This window comes from Temnothorax longispinosus, chromosome 5 (assembly GCF_030848805.1).
Source record: "Temnothorax longispinosus isolate EJ_2023e chromosome 5, Tlon_JGU_v1, whole genome shotgun sequence".
Taxonomy (NCBI): Eukaryota; Metazoa; Arthropoda; class Insecta; order Hymenoptera; family Formicidae; genus Temnothorax; species Temnothorax longispinosus.
In genome coordinates this window covers 23701491-23727778 of record NC_092362.1, presented here as the reverse complement: position 1 = coordinate 23727778, position 26288 = coordinate 23701491, and the positions used below count along the sequence as shown (strand labels likewise).

At 40.3% G+C, this 26288-nt stretch overlaps 1 protein-coding gene across 16 annotated transcripts in view; it reads left to right on the top strand.

Annotated features, from left to right (window-relative positions):
• The window catches only part of Foxp (forkhead box P), a 290869-nt gene that overhangs the window by 83434 nt on the left and 181147 nt on the right, over nt 1–26288 (top strand). For 2 of the 16 annotated variants that reach the window (XM_071779926.1, XM_071779925.1), the window contains exon 2: nt 14614–14667. The exons of the other annotated variants lie outside the window; for them this stretch is intronic. The gene's annotated coding sequence lies outside the window, so the exon portion shown is untranslated. The remainder of the gene's footprint in view (nt 1–14613; nt 14668–26288) is intronic. 16 annotated transcript variants of the gene reach the window in all.

The window sequence follows — 26288 nt, the reverse complement described above, 5'->3', positions numbered from 1 at the left end:
CCCGTTTTCCTTTGCCTCCGTATTCAACGTCAACCCTCCGCCTCTTTACCCCATTCATCTCCGTCTATATCGCCACTCTCCGTCCATTCTGTGTATATATACAATCGTTATATATTAAACACAGTGTAAGCTCGACAGGCCGGCCGAGTTGCAAACAATCGTGATGCGCTCTCCACGCCGGTATACGAGTCGTATACGTTGACGTAATGCGGCAAACTATGTGGATGATCATCGGTGGATTTTTTGATACAGTCGCTTTATAAACTACTGCGTCGTCAAAATTGTACGTGAAAATTATTGTGAAATTCGAGAGAAGGAGAGTGAGAGAGGAAGCATCTGTAACATTTTGCAGAATACAATTACAATTTTCTGATAAGATTAAAATTTGTCGCATTATGGAAGATAATAATAGAGAAGAATAATAAAGAGAAACAATGAAATAAAAACCCACTGTACATATAAAACTTTTCTTATTTTAAATAATATGTTTTATTTTGTGCTAAAGTAATTTTTAGTCAACTCGCGCTATTTTTAAATTAAGAATCGTCGTTGCTTACACATCTAATGTTGGATATTATGATTATTAATCCAGCTTTAAACATGTAATCGTAGAGTTTTTATTATAAAAATGGAAAAATATATAACACTTCGATCCGCTAGCCAATGAACGTTATGATGCAGTATCCGCAGGATAAAAAGAAGGAATTAGTTGACCGCGGTGAAGGTTCGTCGGCGTCATGAAGTCACAGGGGATCATAAGTAAGCAGGAGGATAGCAGCGGCCGAGGAGAAACTTGTAACGAACTTCCGCAACAGTCCCGCGTGTGCGTGCGCGCATGCACTGGCGATTAACACGGACGGGCGACCTCTCTTACCCCGCGACTCGAGTATCGTCTGGCTGATGTAAAAAACATGATGGCACACAACATGTTGTACGTTGCTTACACTACGACTCTTCTTATTCCCGGATAGGGTTGGAACGCGATGGTAGACATGAGGTGGTTTGCTAGGGGGAGTCGTTTACTCTGGGTTTAGCATTGTTTTGCGCGACAGCCACTCAGACCTCCTCGTCAAAAAAGGCCACTGACATTGTCGGCGAGCTCCCACCAACGCAAACTTCAATAACGCATGAAGCCAAATTGAAAAATTATCACACCAAAGTGGGTTGAATGTTTAGAAAGAGGGTAGGTTCTGTAAGCCTTGACAGTCCTCTCTCTAAATCTTTGGATCGTCGCTCACACGTGCGCGCCGTATAATTTCCGCGCGATAGGAATTCTTCTATAATCTCTGGAAAAAACGGAACGAATGAAATTTACAGCTTACGATTTTCGTACACGATGAGTGGATACAATTAATTTTTTGTAATTATAATGAGTGAGACATGACCGTTATGATAACAAACAAGTAAATAGAAAATATGCCAATATATGGTAGTAATAATTTTTTTGCGTTAATTTTATGTGCATTTTTTGTTTAGCGAATTACGCGGTGATTATTATCTGTCTCGAAAGTCTCAGGCTGAAGCTAGAATAGTACAATCACAATTACTTTTGTATATATTACCACTGATGGGTAAAAAAAATAAGAGTAATTATATTTATTATACTCATATAAATAGAATAGACGAGTCGAATAAAATGTCTGGATAAAATTTTGATGAAACGCACGATTTATTTTTGAGGTGCTTTAAAATGTTTTTTTCTACAAGTATTTATTTAATAACTACACTTTTAATGAGATAATACATTTTATAAAATCTAGCCAATCCATTTATTTACTCGACTCCGTCCTGTAAATACATTCATGATTTTAAGGTTGCGACTATTTTTCGTTGTATCATATTTTATTTGAAACTTAGTTTTTTCCACCTTGATTTGTTTTTCATCCGTCAGTGAGATGTTATTTTTGCCGTTTAACATACGGATTAATCTTTAAGTCATTCGCCTAAACATATATTAAATGAATCTTGCTGCTCCAGAAATAAGCTAAATTATATAAGTTATCTTGTGCAAATCAAAGCTGTACAAATGTAAAATCCAGACCTCTGTTAACGTCATCTATTTGCAGTTTTCTTTAATATCAATATTAATTACGTCAATAATTAATAATGCGGGGATTTGCGCTTCTTTAAGTTGCCACATCTTCTTCGTTAGGAATTCCGATTTGATCGTCGATATTCCGTCAACATCTGTTTGTAGATTCACGGTAGAGCGTATCTGTGCTTATATATGCACTGTACGTCGGTAGTCCGCCTGCAAGGATTGAGCACTGATATAGCTTAGTGCTTACATTATTAATTCCACGTGTCGGTGTGTTGAATTGAACCTGCTTGGTAAACCGGTTGTATAGCGTAACGATTTTACCCAGTTCTCTCGCTGATCTGTATCTTCGGTTTTCGCGTATATTATACCATTTAAGAAATCGCGAGATTTGAAACGGGTCAAGATGTGTACGGGTGGGGGGCCAGAATTAGAATTCCTTTCCGTGACTTCAAAATTTATCACGCCATCGGCGCTTCAGTTTTTTTTCAGCTAAACATTTTCCCACTCCTCGCGAACTTTCAGAACGAATTAAGTCTTCGCCGGCCCGTGTAAACATCTATCAAGTTGCGAGCTAAATATAAGACTACGGAAACAGGCCATTTGCGGCTCCAAAATCGCTTATGGAAAAGTCGTACCTACTCGTTGCTTTTAATATCCCGCAAACGATCGTGTAATGTGCCAGAAATGAAATAATAAAGTACTAAATCGATACAGTAGTACCTGAATTGGACGTTATCAGCATAGCGAGCAATTTTATCACATTTTACTGTTACTTGTTGCTACGTTTCCTTAAAAATACTTTTAATGTTAAGTTACATTAAGGTGCATTATTATAGATGATTATCATCTCTAATGAAAATTATACCGGTCTGACAACACCTGTTTCGTAACGACGAGTTATTCGTAGTGTCGGGTTAAATGGGTTGAAACATTTCCTCCGGCAAACAATGATAGATGGATAAAGTAGCTGACGACGAAGCGACTTTAATCATTCCAAGAAGCGTATACTCTCGGACGATCAGCGGCCGCTCGCGGCGTTGTACAACAGTATATACAACACGATCACGCACACGAGTATCAGAGCCGCGAATAAATAGCACGTAACAGCTGTAGGAAGGTGTGCGCGATGCGTCGGAGAAAAGCTACTTTACGAGGGTGGCAGGTCTGATCGTCGGGGCTGTGCCTGCTTTCTTGCCGGCGAATAATTAGAGCCGATAAGTCACAGCGCAATACCCTGCCACGCGGGGGGGGGGGGGATGAGGTGCACCGATGGGGTGGGCCAGCGGGGCCCGGGGGAGCTGTGAAGCGAAGTTGAAAGTTAGAATCGCGAGGGGTGCAGCGTGAAGGGGGCAGGGGGAAAAGGCCGGAGAAATCGCGTGCCGATGCCCCATTACACGGACAGACTTAGCTTCGCCCATAGTCGCGGTTCCTACTTTCGAGTTGCCGGCTTGTGAGGGTGAGCCACCTCCGGAGCCGCGTCGCCTCTCGTCGCACCACCACCCTTACCGTCATCGGCATCGGTGGATATCCTCCGGCTCGTCCGATACGCGCCACCAACACTGTTGCTATTTAGGGTAATTTCGACTTTCCGATACCCGATTACGTAAGCGTGATTTCGAGGCCGTTCGCGATTGATCGCGGGCGCCCCGCGCCGCGCCGCTCGGGAAAGGCTTTCGATAACGGGCTTCGATTTCGCATGCAGCTCGCAACGCTGCAATTATATTTGTAGTCAAATTTTCGTACGACCTGCACCGCCGCCACATTTCATTTGTACCTACGTTTCGATCGCCAGGCACGCGGTAGTCTTATTATTTATGCGCTTGGCTGAAATATGTGATATTTCGCGAATATTTTAATATTATATTTTATTAAGAAAATAATTGAATAAATTAATAACAATCTAAATAAATATTTCAAGAGACATAGTATTGTATAATTAATTTTTTGTATCATATATAATTTTAAAATTGTGAAAAGATTACGTCGCTAATTTATATAAGAAATTCATGCGGACGTGAACGCAGAAATTGGATCCGATTAAACTGTTGCACCTCACGGTGGTGATGCATTTAACGTTCATCAATTTATAACGTCAATCCGTCTTACGTCGGCATACACATCTACAGATGATATTTCCTACTTGATCCACATTAAACATGCGTGCCCGATATACGGGCATTTACCGAGTACGTTGACTTCTGACATGAGGAATTTCTGACGTATTAATCGAATTACACGAGGAAAAGGGGGTAATTTTTCGATATTATTCTATGGCCGGTTTTTTAACGTTCCGACGTTAGGGTTCTCGAGCGGTGCACTCGCGCGGCATTACACAGCTGTCTCTCTTTTATGCCGCGGTGCACGACGGTATTGGAATACCGAGCGATTACGAATTTAGAGATGGCTTATTCTGGGTTATTCCGTAATCAATAATTTAGACGCATCGTAACATGAGTTGCGCATTGTGTGTTGAAAAGTACGACGAAGCCTCGCTAAACGCGATCTACGTACGCGCGGAAGGACACATCGCGGCAATTTAGCGGAGTTGCTCGAGCACAACTTTAGAAATGTAACTTTGTATTTGATGCGTCGTAACTACTTTCGGCCTATACACCCTGCATTTGTTAAAGATGTGTATATGGTCTTGAGCATGTATGGCATAATCAATTTTTCAGCATTCCTGCCGTGTATTCCGGGAAATTGAAGAAACTGCTAGCAGCTGTATTAAGCTAGGAAACAGTTTATATATAATATCCTTCTAGGAAAAGTTGGTTGCACAGGCATTCGAAAGTACAACTAATTTTGTTGTATTATTGTACCTTGAAGAAAGAGAGAGGGAGAGAACGAAGGAAATAATGATATTACTTTTATCTAATACTTATATTCAAAGAAGATAGTTTTATTAGTAATTATAATATTTTGGAAATAAATTTATGTTAAGGACAACAATAGATTTGATGGAAATATGACAATATGAAATGGTTTACCTTTTAGCAAAAACGATAATATCGTATGACTTTTTAAAATCTTATTACACTATATATGATTATTTTTTTAAATATTTTTAGAGCAGCAAAAGTGTCGATTATAATAATTTATATTTTTATGTTTATATTAATTTTGTAACGTTATAAATGTCCGAAATTGAAAAACATAGAGCGTTTCCATGCGGAAGCTGAGAATATGAAAACTCCGGCGAGCGACAGCCTGATTTCGCGTGCTATCACTCGGGAGCGAAGATTTTTCCGCGGGGGGTTCTATCTCGGCGGCCGGACAATAGACGCAGAAAGGAGTTTTTCACGCCGCTATTTTTAACGCCCGAGGCTTTCTGGCGGCGAAAAAGGACGGAGGGGCGAGGAAAGCGTCCGACGCGTTTGACCACGTGCCGGACACGGATGAGTTATTTTGATATCGGGACTTCATGCCCCATTAGGTCGGCTTGACGATTATTTCGGAAGCGGGGCAGAACAATACCTTGACAATACTCTGACCGGCGGTTTCGTTCGATCGTCCGCCACCACCCCTCATTGTCACTCTCTTTATCCTCTCCCGTTTTTCAAGCCCTCCCTCCTCCTCCCCCTTCGCGCTCGCCTGTCGAACATCAGCGAGTGCTTTCAAAGGCTGATTTCTGCTGTTACCGCTGCCCACTTTGATCGGGCATGTTACAAACGTACGCGCCAATCGTGTTAGCCAAATAGGTTTGATCTTCTCTGTACGCTTCAAGTATTTACGCGGAGTATTATTTTCTTCATAAATTTCATTAGACATATAATAGAGATGTAGATATAATAAGATATTATTTAAACGGCCGCTATGTTTTTTAAAAATCACATTATTGACGCAAAATAATAATCCATGTGTGCGTAAAATACGCGCGCAATTAATAAAAATATTCATAATATTTTTTGTAAAATATACATTATATTTTTACAAAATATAACAGTAAATACAACAAAAAAATATATCGAATAATATGAGTATAAAAAAGTAGTAATGTCAATGCAAGTAACTGTACGGCAGACATTAAAATTGCATCCACATATCATATTTATTAAAATCATTTTTATTAATAAATGAAATTATATATATATATATAACGGTAAACAACATTTTATTTAAGTAAATTTTATAATAAACATGCATTATAATAAAAGTTTGATAAAAACGTGCACGAGCGTCATTAAATATTTCTTAATAAATCCGAATAAATATCTTTATTTACAAAAGCGAGTTTACGCTGATGGCAATGTCGCTCCTGCCTGCCGTGTTATGTGACTGTATCACATAAAAGGGAGTTACGCGGAAGTTATATTTTACCGGAAAAATTGGGAAATTTTTCCCTCAATTTTATCGTTACAGAGATTATACTTTTTTCGGGGCTTATTCCCAGCGCCAATATTTACTCGTTTATAATATACATCGAAGCGAAAATGCTTTGGCCCCGGATGTGAATCTATTCGAAAATTTAGTCGCAGTAAATAAATATTTGTTTATCCCAACTCAAATATATTTCAAAAAAAATGAGATGTGCAGCAGTATCGGGCATTTTTTATTTATCTGAAATATTTATCGCCGAACAAATGTGTAATTTCTACGATCATATTCGATAATCAAAACTAGATTAATCGAAAACTAATTTTTATTTAATGTAAGACTAGATCTTTTCAAGCTAAATAGATATATCATCCGTTTATAATAATCATAACTTATAACATATAATTATAACAGATAATAAAGTATATATGATATAAAGCAATTGTAAAAATAAATCTCTGTTATGTTCAATCATTTGCCTAATGTTCAATGCTAGCTTTTATATGTTTAAGAAACATGTAACAAGATATTCAATTATGATCGTTTCTTCAATTTTTCCTAGTTAGGAGTTTTCATTTGACTTCTTCCATATGCGATCTATTTTTACGTTTCTTCTTACTGGGCTTTACGAAAGAAGAAGCAGTGGAAAAACTTTAGCGCCAACAAGCAGGCGCGCGTAACGCGGCACCTTCTTCAACGCGCGCGAAATGTTAAACAATAAACACCATACGTTGTATACACAAAGGTTCAACGATTTAAACGCGAGCTCGCAATAGCCGGAAGCATTTTGCGCTGTTTTTCGACGGCGGGCATATCGCAATAATCCTCTTTTCCGGAACAACATAATAAGCGGTAACGTAAACGCGCACCGTTCTCGTCTCGCTGCTGCTAGGTGGCGGAGGAAAGACGGAGGGAGGGCAGTGATGGAAAGGGCCGTGGAATTTTTTTGGAGGCGGGAAGGAGAGGGGGGCGTTCAGGGCGTTCAGGGCGAATTGAACTAACAAGGTCCCCGAGGGCAGTTTACGCCCGATGTTCCAGTAAACCCCAAACTGTCGGGGGATGATCGTTTGACAGCTTGCGCCGCATAACCCAGTGTCTATAAATCCACTTCCATACTAAGCTCTCATCGTTTCTCTAGCAACATCACTCTTGCTTTATTTGGTCCATAATACACATATAACCAAGAAAAGGAAAAAAGGAATAATCAAATAAATTGAGAAATCTAACAGAATTGCTCGTCGCGGTTATGACAGTATTGTCTCAAGAAATCATGTTTTCAGTCTGTAACGCTATATTCATTCAGCTATTTAAAAAAAAATACCTGTCTCCACGAGACATAATATTTAAATATAATAGTCATTTATTAAAAGATCAGTACGCATTCATCTCATTCAGTATATAAAACAATATGAGCTATACGGTTTCCCTAGGGCGTAGATTTTCTTCGTTATTACACTACATTGCTTCACCAAGTCCTCTCTTGTGTTTCGCCGTAGTATTTCGGTAAGATTCACCGGAAGCCACGTGACGGTGATCAACCTGCTCAGGGAGTCCTTCTCGGGTGTCCCAACAGTTCTTACGCGCGGCCCCGCTTAGGGTATTGTTCCGGCCGCAAAGCGCCCGGTGAGAAATGGGAGCCATAGATCCTCCGCATCTCAAGTAGGTGCGTTTCGTGGCAACGACCGAATGACCATTTGTTAAGCTCCTCTCCGGCTCCCACCGTCATCTGTCCGCCATCGGTCGGGAAAACAGCTTGCTACAGCAGCCCTCGGCTGTAGCAGTCGATCGTCCTCACTTTTTGCCGCCGCGCCCGCGCCGTTCTTGACAGACGTGAAAATTGTCCTTGAGGGAGAGCCCGTCGATCGCCGCAATAGGCCGCGCATCTCGCGGAGATGTTTTCGAGACCTGAAATAATCCACCTTGCGCTATTTCACAAACCAACTGTTTATGCGGTAGACATAACTTTGATAAATCTCACTCGTGCGACTTTTATATCTCATTTTTTTCCCCGTTTTTATTATCTTTAGTTGCTTGATTGGATTTCCTATTTAAATACACCTTATTTGTCTTCCGTTTACTTTTTTTTCTAGAATTATTCAGGTTATGTAACAAATTCGGAAGCGACCGATGTTTCGCGAGCGGGCCTCTTTTTCAGATGGATTTGCACTTTACGTTAAATGAACTACATATCGCGTTACTTACACAAATTTGCAGCGGGCAGCATGCGCATCGCGAATTCCAATTTCAGATCGGCCTTCCGTAATTTCCGGAAATTTTCAAAAATCGCCGCGAACTTCAATAAAGCCGTCGTAATTAATTTGTGATTATATCGTGAATTCCTGCAAATTCATGTTACGTTGCATAGCGCGATAGGAATGCAACCGACCTCAACAAGCCCCGATACGAAGTGCCTGATTTAGAGAGACGTATAAACGATATTTCGATACTATTTCCCCCGCGATACTTTCCAAATCGAATTGAAAGGTGCAAAATTGACAAGCGGCGCGGCGCGGCGTGCGCGCCGCGGGCTGCGATTTTTCCCCGGAATCGCCGTATCATTTTTCCCCGATAGTTTCGTTTCGCGAGAGAATGCGGAAAAATGTAACGCGCGCTCGCCCCTCAGATATGAAATACCGCCTCGTGCCGACAATCGACTTATTAATTATCGATCGCGCTCTCGTTGTCCTCGATATTGTAGATGCGCTGAAAACAGATTTTGATCATCCCGGGGGGGTTTTTAACAGCCCGACGCGTATAAAATTTATGCGCCGAGCCATATTTATTTCTATGCATATTTATTCGATGAATTTCATAACTAAATTACAGATCTATATGGCAACGGTTTGTTAACTTGATAGGTACTTGTAACAAAATATCAAACGTCAAGCCCCCCCCCCCCCCCGTCCGTTTTACATACGCGCATAAAGGAGAAATATTAAAAATTTGCCTAATTATCCATTTCGTGATTAATTTTCGAATGGAATATTGACGAAAGCATTTACCACTTAACCTATAATTAATGGCTTAAATAACGCTTTTAACGTTGCCGCGATATCTTTCGATTGTGAGAGAATTTGACGTGAATCGTTTGTTTAATTAACGAGAGAGAGGTAATGCATTGTAGCGCTGATGTATGTATTGTAGCGGCATGCTTGCTCTGGTATATTGATATGCAAGATATATCTTGAGTTTATGGGGTTATTAAGGACTTCATCCGTGTCTCATGGCGGGATTACTACGTTATTATCCTTCGGTAAGTGGCAGGCAGGTTGGTCGGCTGGCTTTGGTCGGCCCCTTGTAAGGAAGACCAAACATCGTCTCCTCCTTACACGGTCCCTCGAGCTACCCTTCGCGCTACCAGTGAAACTATAGTAAGACATTCGCCCCCTCCAAATCCAGCCTCCGTGTAACGGCATCCAGTTGTGAATCTGACCCTCGTAATTAATTTATAACCGTCGTTCTTGCGAAGCCAGTTGAGTAAGCGGAGAGTAACTGACCTCGCGCGGAGAAATGCTTCTCCTCGAACTCCGGCCAATTACGCTTACGATTCGTTTGATACGAATAATTTCGAAGACACACTCCCTGATTTGACTAATATTAGATTTAGTACTATTTATTGCATTTAAGCGTACACGATGTAATGATTATTTGTTTAGGATTTGCAAAAGCGATACAATACACAACGCGATATTATTTAACGCGCATCGAATTAGAGCTGAGAGCATTTAGTTAGAAGTTTGTAATACTAACTATAACTTATCTTCAAGTCCAGGAAGAATATGTATGTCGGTCTTAATGTTTTATTGAATCGCGTCAAGGAGACGCATGATATTATTATACTCGAACATAGTTTTCCATGTATTTTTCGCCCACAACGATAGGGTTAATATAGAAAATTCGCGGGATGACAGGCGTTACGATCCCGCGGCGTCTTTCATATACCCATACCGATCGCTCCCGCGGGATTCTTCTAACGCTTCCGCTTCCACTCGGTGCACACGTAACCTCGTACTTATTACGAGCCTAATACAAATTCGACATGGAAGTGAGGAGTTGTTAGAAGGCGCTCGGTGGTGCGCGGCGGGACGCAGGAATCCATAGATCGCGGGGGCTAACAATCAGCCGTAAATTATGGTCTCAATATCCATTGTGTACCCTACTTGCTCTCGAGCGGGCCTAACCCCAAAGTCTGAGGCCAAGACTACCCACACCCCATCGGCGCGGTTCAGAGACTGGTTGGCTCTCTCACGGTTGGCCCGGCTGAACCGAGAGATATGTATATTAATGGGGCAATCTTACATAGTTTTGTTTACCTTGCCATTCTCCCAGTACGTATACAATTACTATCCCCCGGTCCCTATGGTGCGCTGGCACGAGAGCCGCCTCCGTTACAACCCCTTTGGACTGCGCCGGCCTCCGACCTAACTAGTTTCCGCCGACGTCACTATCGCGCTCGGCTGCCGTCCTGTTCCTTCCTGAAGCACGGACGAACTTTGTGGAGAATATTCACTATTATTTGCGATAGATTAGACGAGACAGAAAACGTTAAACTCTCAAGAGTTTGCTTTGAAAGTGTTCATACGTGCATTTAATGTTTGTAAGCGCGGATTTTTTTTTTGTAAACGTATTATTGGTTTATTAATGTAACGCGTATTTTTACATGATTGTATCTTGTTCTTGATAGAATGTGTTTTAATTGACTTTTCAGTAATGGCAGTCAGTTGCACATAGAATAAAATATTGCTAAAAATATCCATTTATATAAATACAGAAAAATTTGACAAAGCAAAGTTGCAACAGCAAGAATAAATGTAGACTTTTTTCGAAATTATTTATATAATTCTTTATAGATTTCTAATGCATTTTTAAAGTATCCTCTTTTAATAAAATATTACTACAAATCTGAATTATAAGATTCTTTAAAACCATGTTTTATCCAATTTTAATGTAACATTAATTAATTTTCTAAGAACGATTATACATACTAAATCAGATAAGACAAATTTAATGGACCGTATTAACCTCTACAGGATCGGCCCCTTTTTTGGACGACTTTTTTAGTTTAAGTGCTAGAACATTTTGTCCTTGTCAGTGGGTTGAACTACGAAGAAGACGGCGCCACTCCAGCGCTTAATATTAGGCTTCCGGTCTTGGAGAAGTTTAATAATGTATGCGCATCAATATTACTAATCAATAAAAAAAAATGCCACGCTAAAGAGAAACCGCGCTTTTTCTGCGAGACATTTCAAAGCCGACGCGATGCAACAGGACGCGACCGATTCGCCGGAGTATCCCGATATCGTGGAGATTTAGTGACACGCGTCAACGCGTCTGCAATACGTTCAAGCTGCTGACGGCGACGATCGAGGTCGAAGGATGCTATTTTTAAAAACTACACCGGTCGTTGTGACGATATTCCGATCCGAGAGAGAGAGAGAGAGAGAGAGAGAGAGAGAGGGAGGGAGGGAGAGAGAGAGAGAAAGAAAGAGAGCCAGCGCGCGTATCCGATAAAAACGAATTCCGTTCTTGAAGGGCTCAAACGCCGCGCCGATGAAAATCCATTCTACGGCGCGCCGGCTTTCAGCAAAGAAAATATTGTCCGCGGCGCGGGCGGGGGCGCGGGCATGGGCGCGGGGGCCGCGGAGCGGTCGCGGCACTTTTCACCTTCGCTCTTCCACCCCGGTTTTTAATTCCGTGCGTGGCACACGGCCGCGCGCGCGGCGGACCGGCTTTGTAGCGGAATGTACATTTCTCCCGCTGAACAACCTCATTTGTGTAATCCCCGAAGCTTCGACAACAAACTGTCTGCGGCATCGGAATGGCGCTGGGGTGCACGGGGGTGTGAGCACGACATTAACGTACTTTGTAGTTCAGCTCTCTGCGGCAGTCGTTCTTCTCCGCCCCCCTACCCTCGCGTTCCACTTCCCCGCCGCGCCTCCCTTTACCACCAAGGTTCCGTCGTCCTGGATGAAATTGCGATTGTAATAGCAATTATCTTATTTCTACTATTGCTTCTTTGTACTTCGATTCGCGACATACGGACTTGGTGCTGATGGTGCAAGCACCGGGAGACACAGGAAGGGCCGACGGGGCGCGGGGTGGTGCGCGGGAGGGACGAGGGGGTGGTTCGCGAATGGAATTAAATGTTCACGGGATAGCTCGGGGAAGGACCGTGACGCAATTTAAGTCGTGCGGTATTTGCCGGAACGGAATGATGGGGCTCTTTCAAAGTCCCAGCATTACGCGCGCAATAGTTATAACGCTTTTTTGGTATTGTTGCGCTTTTCGTTTATACTTTTTCATGCGCACCGCTCGCGCTTTTAATACGCGTTGCATTTGAAAGGTCGGTCGGAGCTCTGTGTGTGTGGTAGGAGAGAGAGAGACTCGCGATTTTTATTGGCCGCTTAAGGGGGTCCGTGTGATGGGAGGAAAAATATCGAGAGAGAAACTAATTATGTCTTTTTTAATTATATGAGTTTTTACTGCAGTATTTAATTTTATATATTGTGTGACGAGAAGATTTTATAAATGCCGTGTGGCAAAGATATTACAATTTTTTATAATGTCGCGCCATATATTTGTGAAAATTATTACATTGACGTTATATTTGCGCTGATTATGTCAATGCAACGAAATTCTTTCGGCTTTTTAAAACAATGGATATATTGTCTTTAGAAAACACATAAAATTCATTGAACTCGGTATAAAGAATTTGAATTAAGAAATTTTCTAGATAAATTGTGATTTATGTTAAATAAGCATAAAATTAAAAACATAATAATAAATAATAATATAAAAAGGTATAACGAAACAGTAATCATATATTAATAATTCTAATATTTTAAGTGTAGGAATATTTTTAAATTTTTATACAACTCGCGAGAGATACCAAATCCTTATCCTTATCCTTTTTCTTTATTTCAAAAATTGGATCAAACCTGTTCTGTTCAAACTATTCATCAGATAAAATATCGATTACTTTTGCGACAGAAATGAGACGTTCTGAAGACATTCTGAATATATTACTGTTGTTTTAAGATGCAGCTACAAACTGAGATCGAGGCCAAATCGCCGTAGGAAAAGCTGCATTGCGACGTCGAACGCTAGAGGTTTGGGAGGGTGGGGAAGTGGTCGGCGGCGTCGACAACGAGAGATTGACTTGAAGGCTGTGCGCGCCGCGCGGGGGTGGCTCGCGTAGGGGTTGTCGGCACGGCGCGCGGCGCGGCGCGGCGCGGCGCGGCGCGGCGCGGCGTGGCGGTTCGAGTCGGATAAACGGTCTCAGCTCGCGCCGCTCGGCCTGAAATTCGCCCGAAGTAATCAATATTATAGCTCGCAAAGATATATGCGGGAGGATGTGAGCAAACACAGTGTACACACGTGCATTGTTACATGGCCGGGGGAGGTGGATGGGTATAAGGAGGGGCTGCCGGGAGAGATGGAGACTACGTGGGAGGAGGTGATGAAGAAGGGGGCTGAAGGGTGCCACGGGGTTCTCGCAGAGAGCGGAGAGCCACGGTTACGCGCGGGGGAGGCTGGCGGGAGGAGGGCGGTAGGGCCTGAATGGAGGAAGGAAAGGGGTGGACAGCCGGACAAACAAAACCCTTGCTGCTTCATTTCTGCCCGTCTGGCCAGACACCGACCCTTTATACGCGCGCGCTTCCGTCCTACGCTCGCCGTCACCCCTGCCCGATGCGTGATGGACTCGTACCACTCTTTCGCCGAGCGATGTTCCGAGACGAACGAGACTTTCTGCCGCGATACTTTTCGAGTTTGTTAATTAACGGCACCGCCGCGGCCGAGTCGAAGAATGCGTTGTAATGGCTTCGAATGGGATTGATAGTCTCAAACGCGGAGTATTGTTCTTCTCGCTGCCTGCGCGGAATGAATATTGCGGGCTGGCTTGTCGTCACGCGCATTGTGAAAGACGTGGAAGGTTAGGGACGCGCGCGTGTTGTACTCTTTCAATATTTTATTTATTCCAAATATATGTCTCGATTCACGTTAATTTATAATCTTGAGAATTCTGAGAAGATATATACATGATTTTTTACGACTTCTCTATGGATTTTTGGTTATGTCTTTAGATTATTTTAATATAGAGAATGCATCGAAAGATTATGTATGTAATAAAAATATTTAAAAAAATAATAAAAATCATACAAAAAGAAATAATATTTTATGTATAACAATTAAAATATGAATTTACGGCAATTAATTTCTCTGTACATGTTTAATTTATTATTTAATTTTTATTTCAGGTCAGTGGTGTATACTTCCCTGGCTTCTGAGACACAGTGACGTGGCTTGTTGATGTGAGTGAGAGTACTTTTCGTAGTTGATGTGTATCTAATACATAAAAGCTTTCGCAGCTTATATGTAGAATGCGAAAACTTTTATTACTTGCTTCCTTATTGAGCATATATATTTAAAATTTAATGATTTTAGACGACGCATAGCTTTTTAATCATAATAAGATATTAACGAAACTGCGGATCGATTACACGAAGATTTACGTAAAAGTATAGATTGTACTAATTCAATTTAAGTATGGCAATAAATAATGTAGAACAGGTAGATAGAGTTTCGTGAAAACAAAACTAAAGTTTCATTTTGATATATTCTGAACCGTATTAATGGAAATTCTCATTTTATGATATAATCCCAGTTTTCGAGATTATGAATCTTGCAGAAAAACGAAATTCGAGCCATTGGATAGTTAAAACGCATCGATTTGGACATCTAAAAGAGAACCAATGGAGCTCTGTTGTCAGTTTTAGATCGACGTCGCGACTCCTTCTGAATATTTAAACAACAAATATTAAAACTTTTGTCGCGCGGCGCGGCGCGGCGCGACGCGACCCGAAGTTTTCCCAGTCTTCGTAAACTCGCGATCAGAGATCACCCTTCATATGCGACGACCCTAAAACGTTATGGGTGTTGACGGGCGAGCGTTGTCAAAATTTCGGCGTCGTACAATCCTCCCCCGTTGCATATAAGGAGTCACAATTTGGGCGAGTCGAGGGTAAGGAGGATGCCGCGCGCGCGAATATTCGGATGACATAATACTTCTTAAGTCGTAAACCTCCCTTGTTTCTTGGGCTGAGCGGCATTCCTGAAGTTTCGTATCGGCAGTCGTACAACAAACACGATTATCGATGTCTCGTTCGTTCCCCCTAAAGCGAAAGGGAGGGAAAACGGCACCCTCAGATCCCACGTGCTGCTCCTTTCAACCCTCTCTCCCTATCCGCGCCGCGTATTTTACGTCGTCGTTTTCCGAAGGATCCTTCTCCCACCGAGATCTTTGGAATTATCGTTTTCGCATCGAATCGACGGCGGGTATTATTTTGCAAACAAAATTGTGAATTTGTTTGAAGATGTTTTAAATTGCGTAAACCGATGTAAATTGTAAAACTATCGATAGGAAGATAATCTTATTTTTCTAAATAAATTTATTAATTTTAGCTTGTATATCATTAACAACAATATTTTATTTTTATCAAGAAAATTATTTGTATAAAATTACTTTCTTCTATTCTAGTGTAGAACCATTTACTCTTTTATATACAATGTTGGCTATAAAAAATTAAAATTCTCGTGTGAGATACCTCTATATGCACAATCTGTACTTCTCGAAATAATATTCGAGAATGGAGATTAATAATATGAATTAAACTAAAACGAAGCTTTATTTTTTCGTCACTTGTTTTGACGCATATCTGTATAGGATGTCAGTATACGAAGCGCTATACGGAAGTATTTTGACTCATTTCTGGATCAACACGTTGTTCGTTGGCTACTTGCTCACGCAGCACATTAGTATTTTAGCTAATTAAAATGTAACTGAAATTGTAATTATCGATGCGGTATAACGCGTAGGCGGATGTTACGGCCGGAAGTTAGCCTGTTCTACGTTGTGCGGTGTATACTTTTGCCTGCTTGGCTCGCGAATAAAGGGGAATGTCTGATTGTGTGTTCTAGAAAAGCAGATGTACTGATAGTTTTTCTCCACAAAAGATGTTTCTGCCAATTAATTTATCTGCCACGCGCGAGTCGTTCTTATGCTCTCTCTGTCTCTCTTTCTCTCTCTCTCTCTCTCTCTCTCTCTCTCTCTCTCTTTTTCCCTCCTCTCCTCTCTCTCTCTCTCTTTCCCTTTCTTCCGTCTTCCTCGAACCGCCTCGCACATAATTTAAATAAAAAACATTTGGGATATTCGGAGAAATTCTGTAAAATATACATATAGGAAGAATATAAACAAAATACAAAAATTATGCATGAAAAACATTCGCTTCATTGTATAAGTACATCCCCGGAATATTTTATATATCATTCTATATTTAATTGTTTTCCATCGCGCGTTAAAAAATTGCTAAATAATAACACTGAGAAAAATATTCCTGCAAGTGAAATTTAATTATTTACGCGAGCATACGATATTGTTTGGAGTTTATATGTTTTAGGATCAAAGTGTGAAGGTTCGTTTTTTTTACATGACCATGTTTTTTTTACGTGTACATAATCGAAGTTTAGAGCAAGTACATATTTAATGATGACACATATCGAGATGTGTTTTAAGCAAAATTTATTTATATATCTTATTTATCTTTTTTTGTGCTTTTAAAGACACTTGTTATGTAAGAATAATATATAATTTCGCATTTAATTCATGCGATTAGAGCTAGTTACACTTTAATTCGATGTACGGCCAAATAGTTTCATCAATCGCTCTATTTAATCAAGTAGCCAAGTTAGTTGCTAACATTAAACGCATTCCTGATATTACTAAGATACTAATTATTTGCTGTTGGGCGAGTGGGGGCTGCTTTATCCTCTTGTATATGAATGGGTGCAGCGCGTTCCTGCCTGCTCGCGTAGTAACCGCATAGAGGGTGGTTTCGGATGAACGCTCGGGATATTGCTTGCGTTATTGAGCGTGTTAATTGATATTTCTTTCGTTCGAATTTATTTTTAAAAGCGCGCAGAGCGGCTGGGAGCCGCTTTCCCGCCTCCGGGAAATTTGCGTTTTCCTGAAACTGATAATAATATATATCGCCGATATATCATTATACCTTTGTCCTTTGTGTTCTTGCAGTGACACCAAGTGCTGACGACAATTAACATTTTTACATTATTTATTCACTTTTGTAGCCTGCACGCGCGGCACGATCAGGCGACTGAAAATAATTCGCGCACTTGTTCTCCTTTGTACTAATTATAAATAAATATTTTACACAACTGTGTGAAAAAACCAGCTTGGCGGAATGGTAGATATTACATAACAATTCCCGCGCCGACCTCGGTCGTTATCTATAATTGACTTCCTTACGTATACGTATTTATTTCAGTAATCGCAATGTATTTTTTTTCTTTCATCTTATTTTAATATATTTTCCCTTCAGTTAATAAAGGAATCCACGTTGCTCGAAACATAGAAAAATATTAGCCATTTATTTCGCGATATGCATTGTGTAATACATTGTATAATACGAAATACATCCCGTTCCAATACCATTGGCGAAAGATATTATATTAGTTATTTGCTACTCCTACTATATATATATATATATATATATATATATATTGAAGACGAATTAAAATCAGAAGACAGAAATAATAAGACGTTGTTAAGTAAGTTTCGTGAATATGGAATGAAATGCATATATTTAACATTTAATATTTTAACAATTTATGATATAAAATTATATTTATTAATCTGTCACTACTTCCATGACATACATATTTTATATTATTTTATTATCTTTCGACATTACAATTGTCCAAGTTGTTAAATGAGAATTAACGTTCCGAATTCTAAATCTATCGCGATCGATTGCAAATTAGAAGTCGTAATAAAATTGATTTCGACGGTAACGGATTAATCGATTGCACGGGAGCGCATTTCAAACGATCAAGATATAACCTGGCTGCCTATGATCAACGTCTGGTTAAACAAAAATGCGAATAGCAGTAATAAATGCTATTATCGGACATTGTGACAATCGTTTGCGAGCCACTCCAGCAACGCGAATGTACTGTCCATTTAATTTCTCGGCAAACAATGGGATGATTACGCACCGATTATATTGTATCAGAGGGCAGAGATGCGCTGGGAATTCCGTGGTCAATCGTTCTATTAACTGCAATAAAAGTAACGAACAATCTTAATTGTAAAAGGCAAAATTTTGCATCGTTATGGCACATGTACACATGTCTATGTAAATGTAAAAAATAATGTCAGCGTCAAGAAAACCCAAGAAGCATAACTTGAGCAGAACGTCAATTATACAAATTTACTTATGACAAGACAAAACATGAAAGAAGTTTGAATAGATTTAATTATTATTAACATTTTCGAAATACACGTATAATTAAAGTGTGAATGACTAAGCTTTTATTATTTTTTTGTTACGATTATGTGGTTAATTAAAAATCCGGATAATTCGGTATTCTAGTTTATTAATTACAATTCGTTAAATTAGTAGATTAAAAAAAGATTTGAAGAGTAAAAGTTCATATTCGTATTTTTTTACTCTTCTCATGTAAGTCAGCAAACTGTCAAATTGAAGCATACGGTGCATTTCCGCAGAATTTTTCTCATAAAACACTAAGAGCCTATCGCGCCCTATTGAAGAAGACATGGAGTGAATACGGTGGATGTAGCTGTGCGAAATAATGCTATCAATATATAAAAAGACGACCCGCCGCTGCCCGGTAATAGAAACCGATTTGTCAGGGTGGCTTTACATTTCCACGCAGCGAGTTTCGCATCCGATAACCCGTTTTATCCCACGGGAGCCCCGCTCCATATCCTCCTACCATCTTACCAATCCCAGCCGACGAGAGTCAGGGAATCACCCCCTTTTCACAAACCCTGTCGCGCGACGTGAGTGCGTGTCCGAGCTCGCGCCTACGGCCGCCTCCGATTTCATCTTTCTTGCCTAGAAAGTCGAATAGATAGGGGAATCTTGTAAAATGGCCCGATGAAAGACAAATATTACCGGGGATCACGCGGACGAAAGACGCGATTTATTTTGTGGGATTCTGCGTGGCCGACAGTCGCGAAGAGATTTCGGCGACTACGAGATATACACGGATTTAGAACTGGTTACAACACCAGGTTGAAGTTAAGGCATTGCGGGCGTAACCGCAGCGCCTGATCTTTTCATGATTAACAATTTTCAGAGTGAATTTTATGATGCAAATAACATTTATCTTCCAATCATGCGATTAAAATGATATGTTCTACATCGTTAGTTTTATTATATTATTTTAATTTTATGTATATATATATATATATATATATTTCGTAAGTTAGGATTAAATATTGTATCAAGTGCACATACAATCATAGTTTTATCACCCTGATATACATTTTTCAGCCCAAGTTAATGCTCTGAACGAAATTAAGTGCATACGAGTAAAATTTCCAAAATCCAGACGAGAAGTGGTAATATACTCTCGCGAGTCTGCGGAACACAGAAAACCACCGATTCATTGCAGGAAAATGCGCGCGTATTCAGAAATCGGAGCATATTTCCGTTGCACCCCTCCCCCCCAAAAGAGAACAAAGGGTTCGGGTGAAAATGCGAGAAGAGAGAAAGAAGGAGAGATGGAAAAAAAGAAAACGATCTCCGCGTCCGCGCGTATACGCGCGCGCGTTAACCCTCCACCTGACAGAAAATTATAATTACGAGCCGCGGGGCGCGTTCGCGCGGCATAAAAACTTAAAGCAGTGCACAGTGCCGTGTCGTCGCGTCATTCGGCGCCTGTATTTCGGCGGTGGTTGGCTCGGCTCGGCTCGGCTCGGTTCGGCTCGGCGCGGCGTGGCGCGGCTCCGCGCAGTTCGGCGCGGCCAGGAGCGGCTGTTAATTGAAAACTACCAAAAAGCACAATTGCGCGAGAATTATTTCTATTCATTAACCGGATGGCGTTGCTCGCCCGCCTCGCCTCGGTCGGGCCGCCGACCAGCCGCCGAAAAACTTTTCCTCGGCCAGCCGCTTTTTTTTCTTTCTTCTTCATCTCCCTCGCGCGTCGCAGCCACCCAGCACCAACCCTTCCAGTGCTCTCTATCCGACCGGTCGCGCGCGCGTGTGGCGTAATTATGTAACATAAATACAATCCCTGCCGCGACGTAATTTTTGCGGTATAAGCTCAAAAGCTCGCGCCACCCCTCGCATCACCACCCCTTCTCCCCAAACCTGGCGGCACGTACGGCGGCGGCGGTGGTGGTGGGCCCAGCTCTCTCTCCGCGGAGGGCTTTTTCCAGGAACGCTTTCGCAAATCAATTTACGGCGTAACGCGGCCGTTCTCATTGTCCGCAGTAGTACCCGACGGCCGCCTCGTGGCTAAACCTTTTGTAACACCGGCGGCCATTGTTGTGACAGAAAATTATATCGTAATGCTTATTTACGGTGAACATTCCGGCAGCCCAGGGCCCCTTTGTTGGCTCTTGTCAAGTACCAAATGTAAATGCGTTTGTAATGCCCAACCGCGACCCTCGACTCTCTCTCTCTCCTCGGGTTTGTAGATTTTGTTTGATAATTATATACGCGGTCGTATTTCGAGAGGGAGTGATCCTCGACGTCGCGTCGCGTCGCGTTGATCATTCACCAGCGCGCGTCCGAGCGCGATTTTCTGAACGAATTTTCATCGTCGCGTCACCCGCATGTGTTGTTTTTGCGATACGAGAACGCCTACGCGCATTCACTCGCGCATCTATAAACCATTATTGTCAGCGAAAATATTTTCATACTCCAAGGATAGCAAATCTCAGCGCGGATAATGCTTTCTTTCTTTCAGGAGGTTGAGATTGTTGCCGGAATGATTTATCGTGCAGTAATAATTACCAAGTACAGAGATCGAAATTTCTGTTGAATGAAAAATATTATTGTAGGCATAATTATTTTATTTTAAATACTATAAGTAATAAACATTTAATAATTTCATTCTAAATTTCTTCGATATATTTTTATTTATAACGTATAATTACTCTTAATTATTTCTTAAGAAATTAAACATAAATATTGCCAAAAAAATTTTATATAAAGATAAACAATCTTGTAAAAATATTTTCTCTTTACATATCATTGTTAATAGTTTATATTTTATTGATAGGCGATAATCGCAAATAATTACATACGTTAATGTATCTGTAAACATTTAGTTAAACATTTCACGAAGGCGTCGAGACCTCAGTCTTATTTTTACGCGATTTAGGCGTGATCCCGAATAGGCCTAGCACTGGAATTGCTCGAAAGACGCTTCTGGGAATTCCGAGGGGTATTTTCGCCAGTCAATGAATTTACAGCCCCTCTTTACCGAGTTCACCCTTAACCGCTTAACGAGAACTGCTTCGCGGCACGTGAGAAAAAAAAAGCTAACCTGTTCGGTGGATGGTGGTAGGAGGCGTAAGCGGTCTTGAGGGGTGAATTAGCTCGAAATAAGTGTAGAAGAGAACACTCGGGGCCGCCTTGGCGATAGAAACGAACACGTCGTTATACGGCCTACACGTATACAAACGCGACGCACAAACGCGTGCCCGTGTGTATGTGTCGGACGCTGTCGAGCTCCATAAGAACATCGTGAGGGTGAGTCTTTGGGAAGAGATGGTTAGGGGGGGGGGGTAGGTACGCCACGGTGAAGCGAGAGGGCGGAAAACGACGTAACGCGCATAAAGTAAATTGCCGCGAAATCTCGGCGAGCCTCAAGAGCGGCGGTGGATAAGCGAAACAAATAAAATAAGAACGAGCCCGAGCCCGCGGGAGATAACGCGAGAAGGGGTAAAAAGGGCACGCGGGTAATATGATTTAAGACCGTAAGGTACTGCGCATTCAAAACACGAGGCATGACGATTTCCTTCCTTTCAACACAATTTTTATATCTCGGTAGCGCGAAGGATGCTCGGGTAATTATCATCAAATTGGGTTTAAATCTTATTTGGCATTTAATCGCATGAACTAATTATACCGATAGATATTCTTCAATATTGATCATTGTACACTGAAAAAAAATACTTAGATCCAAGAAAATATTTTTTCACATAGTACCAATGGCTTATTTACTTAATATAATCACATATTTATTTAGAATTAGATATTTTTACTTAATTTAAGTAAAGATATCTAATTCTCTAAATAAATATGTACTATGTGAAAAAATATTTTCTTGGATCTAAGTTTTTTTTTCAGTGTAATTGTAACAGCCATTTGTAATAATAATTATAATATATACCACGTACAAAATTGTCATTTAGTTTAAGTTGACAATTTTGTACAGAAAGCTTTACAGTTCTGTACAAACTCCGTATGATATAAAGAATTTAATTAATTACTTCAACTCTAATTAGAATCTTCTTCACCAATTTCTCAACATATCGTCGCGCTGCACGTCACGGCGTATAATTACAACGTAAGTGTTCCACTTTTCATCCTCGCAAAGCTCGTCGACAAGAATCTCGTAGGACGCGGCACAGAAGGGGTAACGTCCCCAGCAACAAAGGCGGCCTCGAGGACTTTCCGTCACGTGTCGCGCGCAAAAAACTAAGAGCCCCGTCTCGCGTGTGTGGGGGAGGGGGAGGGAAGAGGCTCGCTTCAGGGGGAGCCCTCGAAAGCATCCGAAAAGAGATTTCCGCGGTGTGGGAGAAGGCGCACGGGCCAGACAGAGGAGACAAACGCGGAAAGGAAGAACGGATGTGCGGGCAGACGGACGGACAGACGGACGGGCAGACAGACAGACATGCGGGAAGGAATGAAAATAATAATACCCGGTGTGTGTGGCCCTGGGCCATAAGTGTCAGCAAGGAAGGAAGGCACGGCACGGCGGCGGAAAAGAGCGCGTTGAATTTGTCATATGTAAGTCTCACCGATCCCCCCCGGCCCCATCCTCGCCTTACGCACACGCGTGCGTAACCGTCGCCTGACGTGTCGTCCGCGAGGATTATTTCGAGAAGGCTTCGAGAATCGAGGGAAACTGGAGATTCGGGTCCTCTGCGACGCGGTGTCGCACGTCCCCCTCGCTCGTCCAACCCTCTCTTCTTACGTGATTGTGCCGGGCGAGAAAACGTCTCCGGGGTAAATCGAGATACTGTCACCGAATTCTTCTATCGCCATCCTTTCGAACTGTGCGTGTTACACGCGCGCGATTATATTTCTTCCGTTTTGCAGCTCTAAATCTAAATCTATTTTATCTTACGTCTCATTACACTTTAGCTAACTAAGATAAACTTTTTTTATAACATGAAAGAAATAGAATTTTTTAAACCAATTCCTACATAATAAAATACGAAAATAACAGTAAAAAGTTCATACCACATCATATTATTAGCATATATCATTTAGTTTCAAAGATCAAGATTCTTTACATATTGTTAGCCTCATTTTTTATAATTTTTAAAATTTCCAAAAGCAACACTGAAAAAATATAATTCAATCTAATAACAAAGAGATAAGTATATTAAAACACAAGTAAGTAAATTTATTAATAGAAATAGCAGGAAAAGTCCGCATACATTAATGGTAATAAAGTATTGAATCGCTTTGAAGTCAGCAACTCTTTTATCTTCTATGACAGTGAAAATATGTCTACCACACAAGCTAAAAAGAACTAGTCTAAGATCCCGATCTATATCGACCTTCACCCATCTGTTTTCCTAATAAAAGGTATTTTTTATCAAACATAATGAATAAACAAACAAATCGCGGATGGGTTGCCTAATTAAATCAGCTCAAGGCTACCCTTAATTAAAAATAATTTAATTAATTTTTTTTATTTCTACACTCATTTATATTCTCAAAAAATTCAGTACCAATCAAAAGTACAAAGCATAAGTAGAAAGAAAAAGTTAGGTTGCCTATCTTTTACTGCTCCCTATTACCGGGTTGCCAGGTATAAACAGGTGAGTTGGTATTACTAATTTACACTCATCTTTATTCTTAAGTGAACTATATATTAAAATAAAGATAATTTTATTGCGAACACAGTGGTATTAGGTTGCTTAAGCAAAATCGATCAAGACTCGCGGTTGCCGCGCTTTAAAGTTCGAATATTTGAGTAAGCTAGCGAGGTGCGACAGAGAAGCGCTGAACGTACTACTATATTCTATGCAATAGAGGAGGACGCAGCATATCAGTTGTGCGTGAAGCAGTTGCCGAGTGAAAGAGAGTGCGCATGCTTTTTTCTCCGTGCGATAGAGAAAGACAAGCGACAGAGCTGTCTTAAAATTATCTTTATTTTAATATACCTATATAGTTCACTTAAGAATAAAGATGAGTGTAAATTGGTAATACCAACTCACCTGTTTATATAGCTGGCAACCCGATAATAGGGAGCAGTAAAAGATAGGCAACCTAACTTTTCCTTTCTACTTATGCTTTGTACTTTTGATTGGTACTGAATTTTTTGAGAATATAAATGTGTGTAGAAATAAAAAAAATTAATTAAATTATTTTTAATTAAGGGTAGCCTTGAGCTGATTTAATTAGGCAACCCATCCGCGATTTGTTTGTTTATTCATTATGTTTGATAAAAAATATCTTTTATTAGGAAAACAGATGGGTGAAGGTCGATGTAGGTCGGGATCTTAGACTAAACGTAAATATCGTCTATTTAGGAAAGAAACCGGGTTTAATTGTCACTTTTTTATACTAAAGCTAACACATATATATCTATCAATTTCTAAAAAAATGTGACATTGTGGAATGCTATATTGTCATATTCGTAATTAGCACATATACTAATATAATTAATAAAAAACAAATGTTTTTATTAGAAAAACCTTTTTGATTAGTGTCATTAACTCTGCTAGTTGGCACAATTTGTCAACAGCGATCGCAAATATGTACAAACGCGTTATATAGATTATTGTTATTATAATTGAACAGGTTAATTAATTATTTTATTATTGTATATTAAAACGGGTTTTTTATTAATATTAATTATAATTTTATATATATATTAGGATAGATTACTAAAATTGTTTTCTATATATGAGTATTTGGGTTTATAAATGTAAGTAAAAAAATGTATAAAAAAATTGAGAAAAAGATATTATTGGATTATATGATGAAAAAGACTCAGCAATTATAAAAAAGATCTACATATTAGGTTATTTAGATATATATTTTCTAAGTCTATCTACATTAATAAAATTTTTAGATCTAGAAAAAAAGAGAAAAAGATAAGAAACATTGTGATTATATCTGTATAAAAATTATTTAACAGTCTTGTTACAACTTTTTGAGAGCTTTATTATGAAAAATGTTTCAACTTTAAACTGTTAATTTTATGTTAAGGGCATTATATAGGTTTTCCTTTTTTGATAGCAAAATAATTTTTGACCTTTTGATCGCGGCAAAGCATTACCATCAATCATCCTCATATTATTCATATTGTTACATTTGTGTAAGCATCGGCCGGGCATTTAATTTTTCGCAATGGCATAGACGCGCACAGACGCACTTGCGTTGATTCAATTGCGGTTTCCCGTAAACAAGTGCATCGTTTTATTATTTATCGCCGTTATTCCGGCCACTTAATCAAAAATATATTACGGGGCAATACCTCTCAACGTCTGACATTTTCGATGCCATATACGAGCGCGAATGATTTCATCAGCGCATTATTAAGTGGGCTTTGATTTTCGATCCTCATTTTGCAAACCAAGCTCTTTGTTGCCTACCAAGCCCCCGTCGTAAACGTCACACAGAGAACACATACCTGTCAAATGAAAATATTCTATTTGCGCAACTATTACTCTAATCATAGGTATTGCATATTTGCTAATTATCAGACTCGTTGTTCGCTAGTATTACGTTATATGTTCTACACTTGGTAAATTCAATTCTGTATTACGCATAACTCCATCGACTGCACTGGTGAAACGTGCGCCGAAAATTCGCGCCACCACCGTTTACACTTTTCGCGGTGCCAGTCGTGAAAA